The sequence below is a fragment of the Phoenix dactylifera genome, unplaced genomic scaffold (assembly GCF_009389715.1).
Source record: "Phoenix dactylifera cultivar Barhee BC4 unplaced genomic scaffold, palm_55x_up_171113_PBpolish2nd_filt_p 000267F, whole genome shotgun sequence".
Classification (NCBI taxonomy): Eukaryota; Viridiplantae; Streptophyta; class Magnoliopsida; order Arecales; family Arecaceae; genus Phoenix; species Phoenix dactylifera.
The window spans coordinates 206,275-214,033 of record NW_024067755.1 but is presented as its reverse complement, the minus strand read 5'-3'; positions in this window follow the sequence as shown (position 1 = coordinate 214,033).

Here is a 7,759-nt window from a genome sequence, read left to right as displayed (position 1 = left end):
CGACTTTAATCAAAGTCTCCTTGGATTGCAACTCATGCAGGGTAGAAATCTCGGACCAAGATTGGAAAAGCTTGTCCAAGGCCCTTCGATCATTATCAAACAATCTCGGGGGCGATTCAAACCGCTCCGAGATGCCTTCCACTCCGTCTCAAAACTCCACAGTTGCTCGGGGTGGACAAAGAAAAACTTTCCTTTCTATCCACAGATGGAAGAGGGAGTATCTTGAAGCAACTAGCAGTCTTTTAGAGGAGAGAAATACCACCAGCTACAATCTTAAGGATGCCTCTTCAAGGTGAAGCACCCCCGAAAGAGCGGGATCGAGGCCTGGATGCCCTAGAGAAGACAAAGAGAAAGGAAATCAACTAAGACATGCTAGGAGTTCAGCACCAACTAAGTCGGGATGAGGTCGTAAGACCTCATCAGTTGCATAAAGAAGGGGTAGAGAGCAAGCCTCAACTCAGCCCATAGAGTATCCTCATACAAGCCGAGCCAAAAAGGACGTGGGTTCATCACCCTATCACCTAGACCGGCGAGCTCAAAGATGAACTCAGGAGGCACAAAATGCTGAGCTCGAATGAGGTCCATTTTCTTCTGTGTAAGGATGGATGCCTCATAATCTGATCTTGATTGGACCTCGGACTCAGCTTTGCTCGGAGGAAATGACTGCTGACCTCGAGAAAAGAGGTTAGACAACCGACTCTCGTACATAGCATTGACCTCAGCCCCGCTTGTGGTGGCAAGAAGATGAAAGGAAAGACTAAAAAAATGTCAAGGATGAGATGCAAAAGATAGAGGAAGACCAAGGAGAAGGGCTGACCAGGCAAAGGAGAGAATATCCATCAAAATGGAGGAGTGTGGGGGACGCCGAAGCTAGAGATGAAAGACTTCGCCAGAGCACCAACCGAGAGCCTGGATACTCAAGCACTCGAGCAAAGGAGCATGCGAAACGAGAAGCAGAGGATGAAGGTTGGGGATGCCCTTATATAGAAGCATGGATGGCTCTAATTGAAGCGCTGATTCGACTACTAGGAAAGATCAAGCCACGAGTCAGCTCGAGACATGACATGGCGATTTACCAGGATCATTGTAGTAATGACATCTCGAAGAAAACCCCACAATGATGACGTCTCGAGACAACCTGGATGCGGCGATGCTTCGAGAAAATAGATCGGCGCATTTATTGCCCATAACGAAAGTCTTGCCCTTGATCGATATGACAACTTGACTTCTGTTGTCCGAACCAAAAGGCAGTTTGGCCTTGAAAGTGGGGGCCATTGTTGGAGAAAATATTGGACACCTTGACCTCAGACCAGACCTGCTCCTTTGACAAGCCAAGGAGAACAACCTCGTCTCCAGCCAAGCAGCCGACTAGCCAAGGTGAGCTCCTGTCTTGACTGAGGAGGAGCTATCAGCTGAAGAGAACAATCAATATGAGTCAACAAGGAATGACAACCCTAACAATCGATAGCTCTAGCAGCCTACAATCGTGGCAGAACTACGACCTGCGCCCCACCAGCACTGCCCACCACCCATGAGGACTGGCTTCCATACTAGGGTCGTACTACGAGCCGTTATTTGGTCATCATTGCATACCACGTTAGGCTAGGTAATGACAAAGTGGGCACTCCTATATAAGGGGGCAGCCCGAGGGACCTCAGGTATGCATGCAACATCACTCAAAAAGACGATACTCTTCTAAAATTCTCTCTCTTCCACACTGTTGCATCTCTCTATTCTGACTTAATAATCAGAGGGGCCCTACCAAAAACTCTCTAGCAAGCAGACCTTTTGCATGCCACATCCAGAGGAGATCTGCCCTCTGCACTTCGGCCAGCCTGCCTCGTTCATCTCAGCCGACCTCAGGATCGTTCAAGCTCATAGAAACAATACTCTCCTGAAATTCTCTCTCTTCCATACTGTTGCATCTCTCTATTCTAATTTAGGCATCAGAGGGGCCCCATCGAAAGCTCTCCAGCAAGCAGACCTTTTGCAGGCCACATTTAGAGGAGATCCGCCCTCTACATCTCGGCCAGCCTACCTAGTTCATCTCCAGCCAACCTTAGGATCATCCGAGCTGAACTCTGACCTTAGCCCAGATTCGATGGCAATAGCATGATAATACCTGAAGAAGTAGTAGAAGGAGAAATAGTAGAAGTAGTAAATCCAAATGAAGACTTTGTTATAACTAATCTGTGGTGAATAATCTTTAATTGCAAGAGTCTGTAGTTGGAGCACTTGAAACTTTAGGATTATCATGTGATGTGCCAATCTTTACGAGAGTAGTTGTCTATCATGAAGAATGGAAAGATATGGTATCAGAGAATCATCAAGGAGGTGCTTTGTTGGTCCCATCAGGATTCTTTGGATGTTTGTTTCATGAATGTTTGTATGCTCAAGTTTCTTGCAATAATTGCAGTGGATGTCACTATGAGAAGTAGTATCCAAGCTCCTTGTTGGGGCATGGTAGATGATAGCCTAGACTTTAGTGCAACTAAAACAATGTCATGACTAGAATTAGTTAAGAAATGATGGAATGAAGACAAGTTTCCTCCGTTAAAAACTTACACAATGCTGTATTCAAAGTAGAGAGAAGAGATCAATATAGAATGGAACTCCTTATCTACTCAAATTCAGACATAAGAGCCATCAAAAATTGGAAGAAATACATTTCATTAAACTCTGCATCAAATAGGGTAACACGACAAGGAGAAGTTTTAGAATCGACTAGAGATGAGTTACGCAAGCTGGTCGAGGTGCAGAGGGTGGATCTCCTTTAGATTTAGCCTGCAAAAAGTCCGCTTGCCGGAGAGTTTTCGGTAGAAAAGCCTCCGATGCTTAAGTCAAAATAGTGGGGCAACAATATGGGTGCTGCTGGGGCGGAAGAAGCGGTGGAGGAGGTGGAGATGGGAGGGATCACCGAGGAGGCGATGATGGCGTGATCCGTGGACGGCTGGGAGGAGAAACGGGCATTGCTTTGATTCGGATGAAGGGCTGGCCACGGGATGATGGCGTTGAAGACGTGGATGCGAGTGGCTCGATTGCAGCTTGGATCACGGCTGTGAATTGGCTGCTGGGAGGAATCGCGGAGGAGATGGATCCGTGGATCTGGTGGATGGGAGACGCGGGGAATGGGCGTCAATTCGTGCTAGATCACGGGCTGGAGGAGGCGCGGGCTGAGGCGGAGGAGTTGTGGCGTTGATCACGGAAGAGCTGGGAGCGCGAGATTGATCACGGAATGAAGGAGGAGATGCGCGTGGGCAGATGGGATGGCTGGGCGTTGTGCGATCTTTGGCCCTCCTGATATGGGAGCTGGGAGACACCAAGTTCAGTCATATAGATAAAAAAAACAAATAGTGTGATGTGAAATTTGGTTTGTAAACGGACGGACTCAGTTCGTCACGGATCATTTGTTCTGACTGGAGGTCTATTGCAAGTCTTTCAAGTCATGGGTTACCCAGCACCTCATAGTTATGATATGGCCAAATTAAATTTGCCCAAAATTCTTTCTCAATAAGCCTAAAAAAATTGGACCCGACTCGGACCCGACCCGATCTTCAACCGGGTCGGATCTGGGAAGGGATCCTTCTTTAGTCAAATTTGTACTCAATGTGCATTTTATCTCTAATTTATGAAAATCTGTGTCAAACCCAAATATAATATTAATCCAGTGAATTTATCATTATCGGTTAGCAATAATACTAATTTAGGTGACATGTAGGTCGCACTTTTGTGCTCTCATCACACCCCCCCAACTAGCTTATTGCTAGTCTCTAGCAATTAACAAGCAAATGATAAAATGAGGGCACAAAAAGATGTAGTCTAACTTATGACTTTTTCCCCTTTTTTTTTTAAAAAAAAAATTGAAGCTAAATATACAAACTAAGATATGTACCCATTTTTATAGGGAGTCACGATTGCACTTAGCACGTGCAACAAGCCTTTAAACCCCTAGGTTACCCTAATGGACGAGTGTTGTCTCGTGAGGGTTTGCAGTGAAGTTACCCACAAACTTCATCAGTTAGGGATTTCCAATTTTTAACTCGAAATTTGAACAGGTATTACTGTATGAAACTAGAATTGCAAGGACAATAGAGACTTGTTGTTATCATATTTAAACAGACTCTAACTCAAGTTTCATTACACCCAATCTATCTGCTAACAAGTCAAGAATGTAGTGAGGTGCAAGATAGTATCATATAAATGAGTGGCTTTTACTTACTTCCAACATGATTACTCCATTTTTTAAAATTTTCTAGAGTTAAATGGTAATGAACACCCCGGATTTATTTATTCTCTTTTTTTTTTCAGACTAAATGCTAAGAAGAATGACTTGTGCAATATCTAGCCTTATTAAGCTTTCTAGCTAACCCATATAGCGAGTGTTAGGCCAATGACTCCCGATCCAGATGGCTTAGGGCACTAGGTGTAGAGACACCCTAACAGGCTTAATAACTCAAGTTAACTAGGCTTCAAGGCCAAATTAGTCACTCAGAGTTTAATCTCAATCATCCTCACCTTTTTACGCGAACACTCGCTGCTTGCCAGGCAAGAGGCCCGATTACTCAGTGAGAAGACTTACAATAAACTCATTATTTTATTTTATTTTATCTCTTTTTTTTTTATTAGGGTGTTCATCACACATGTAACTTTAAATTATCCCGAAGATTAAAAGTATTCATATTAGTTGCAAGTATACATACCCCACTATTCATGTGCTTACGTGTTGGTGCTAAATCATCTTGTATCATGTTAGCAGAAGATAGGTGGAACGAAAACTCAAGCTAGAACTGCTATCATATTTCTTAACTCAAAGCTATTGTCAAAGCAATTCCTAGTTTGTACAGCCAAAAAGATTAGATCTTGAGTTAAAAATTTAAAATCCCTTCTCTTTTTTTTTAAAAAAAATTTTTTTTTTCAAAAAAAATCAAAAATATTCTCAATTTTAAATCTTTTTTTAATTTTTATTTTAGGTAGAAAAATCAAAAATATTCTCATCACCCCCAACCTAAATCTAACATTGTCCTCAATGTTAAAAAAAAATTAAAGCAATAATAGGACAGAGGAGAAGTTACCTGATATAGGTGGGTAAAGTGACAATTGGGGCCAAAAAAACCTCCAAACCTGCATGTTAGCAAATTTTTATTATTATTATTATTAGTATTTTTTTATTTATTTATTTATTATTATTATTATTATTTATTTTTTTATAATATTTACATGTTGGGTTGCCTCTCAAGAGCGCTAAGTTTTATGTCTTCAGCCGGACAAAATGTAAATCCTCTTTTTTTTTCAACCATTATCTAAGAATGGTTTTGGAAGAGTCCGATGAAGAACAGTCGGCTGATGACGATCTATGCTCATAAGAGGAACAGAACTAAGGGGCGCATGTTTGACCCATTCCTCAGAATGGGTAAGGTAAGCTTCTAAAGGGTCCTTATTATAAGTTTGTAAGAAAGTCTCCTGAACCAGACTTTCAATCATGTCAACTTCATTGATTTCTTTGTCGTCTGGTGGTTGTTTACTTATGTTGAAGATATTAAGCTCGACTTTCATGTTGCCAAAAGATAACTTCAGCATCCCATTTCGACAGTTGATCACAGCATTTGCTGTGTGTTGCCCAGAGATGGTCACCCAAGAGGGGGGTGAATTGGGTGTTTTAAAACTTTTCGCCTAATTAAAAATAAAACACACAAATATATGCACTAAAGTAAAGAAGGAGGAATGAGAAAGGTCAATCGCAAACACAAGGTTTTATAGTGGTTCGGAGCTTCCACTGCTCCTACATCCACTCCCCAAATCACCTTTGGGAATTTCCACTATAATCCAAGATTACAGTACGGTAGTTTTGCGAGTTCACTACCTAACTCGTTGTTTTACACCGGGCTCACAACAAACCCTAACACCCCCAATTTCACTTAGGCTTGGGACGCCTTTCCCTTGTTCCAAGTCCCTTGACTGGAACAAGCACCACAATGAAAGAGTTTACACAGAAAAGAAAAGCTCTAGAAAAGCAAATATGGCAATGATGAACAATAGAACCCGGAAGAATCCTTTTGCCGTTAGAAGCATGGGAAATAGTGATTCTTCCGATGTGGATCGCGTAGATTTGAGTGTGAGCTTTGAATGCACGAGCGGAAGAGAGTGGTTGAGCTTGAAATCACTTGGGAAGTTTGAAAGCACTTGATTTCTTCACTTGAATGCACTCACTCCCTTGAACTTCTCTCTCTTGCTTCTCTCTTAAATGATCTAGCTTTTTGGGTTGGTGAAAAGTTGTTTGGAAGCACTTAAGAGCTCCCTTTTATAGCCCAAAAAGCAAATATAGCCGTTAGAGATAAAGTAAAAGAGATTTGAAATTCAAACCAAACCTGTAAAAGTTGTCAGTCGCGTCCCAGGCGTTCCGGGGACGTCTCCGCTTCAACGAGAGACGTCTCGGCTACAAGATTTTACTTTTTACGTTGTCTGGGGTCGACTCGGCACTTTACGGGGACGACTCTGCTTGTTTGCACTTTTTGAATGGGGACGCCTCCGCTGTCTCGGGGTCGACTCCGCTTCTTTATCTCCGAAAAACATGTCCTCTGGAATTCCCTGAGAGAGCCGACTCCGCTCTTTCAGGGGACGTCTCCGCTGCCTTATCACCGAAAAAATCATTCTCTGGAAAACCCTGAGAGAGCCGTCTCCGCTATCTTGGGGACGACTTGGGAAGTCTCCTTTTTACTTGTGGGGACGACTCTGCTTGCGGTGGGGACGTCTCGCGCATATCTCTTGAAAACTGCCTTTCTGCCGCCACTGAGAGAGTCGACTCCGCTACTGAGAGAGTCGACTCCGCTATCGTGGGGACGACTCGGCAGGTGCCGGGGACGTCTCCAAGTGTGCCAGTTCTTCCTGTTTGTGCCAGAGACGTCTCTGAGACTATCAGGAGACGTCTCGGCTGTCCCTGAACTTTTTCTTTCATCTCAAAAAATTCTTCAATAAATTCATAAAAATTATGGGAACTTGCCTAGACATTTCTTAACAATATTCTTCATAAAACACATGAATTTCTCAATTAAATTGTTAAGATAAATGAAATTATACTCTAGTGTTTTGTATTCATCAAAATCCATTAGGGGGTCAACAATCTCCCCCTTTTTGATGATGACAAAACACTGAGTATATGCAAAATTCGAAATTTAAACATATACACAGTATTTGCTCAGATGTACAGGTATAAAGATAATTGAAAGCTAAGTTCTTTTTGACTCCCCCTTTCTTTTCCAGAAGGGCAATTATCTTAAAGCCAATATTCTTCAATTTTATCTCTTCCAATTCAACTTTTAAGCATGAATTTTGTATTTTGCATTCCAATGTATCCATATTGGTTCTACTCCCCTTATCCATATTGGTTCTATGGTTCTACTCCCCCTTTTTGTCATCAACAATGAAGGGGACAAATTATCTATAGGTGCTTAAAGCATACTTCCTAGTAAGATTCAGCATATTTCCATGAACGACTCAAGAATATTCAAGTTGTGCTTCCCCTGTCCAAGTCATTTCTATTAATGAATTCAGTCATTCATATCACTCCCCCTTTGTTTTGGAATTCATTTCAGACTCATCTTTTTGTTTAGTATAGTTATCACAAGATGTGCCCCCTCTGTTTTATATGCATTGTTTCTTTGTATCAAATTTGAACACTCAAGGTATGTGATAAGATTTTTATGGCACATCACAAACTCACATACACAATCACATACACAGAGTTAGAAATGTACACAAGGTT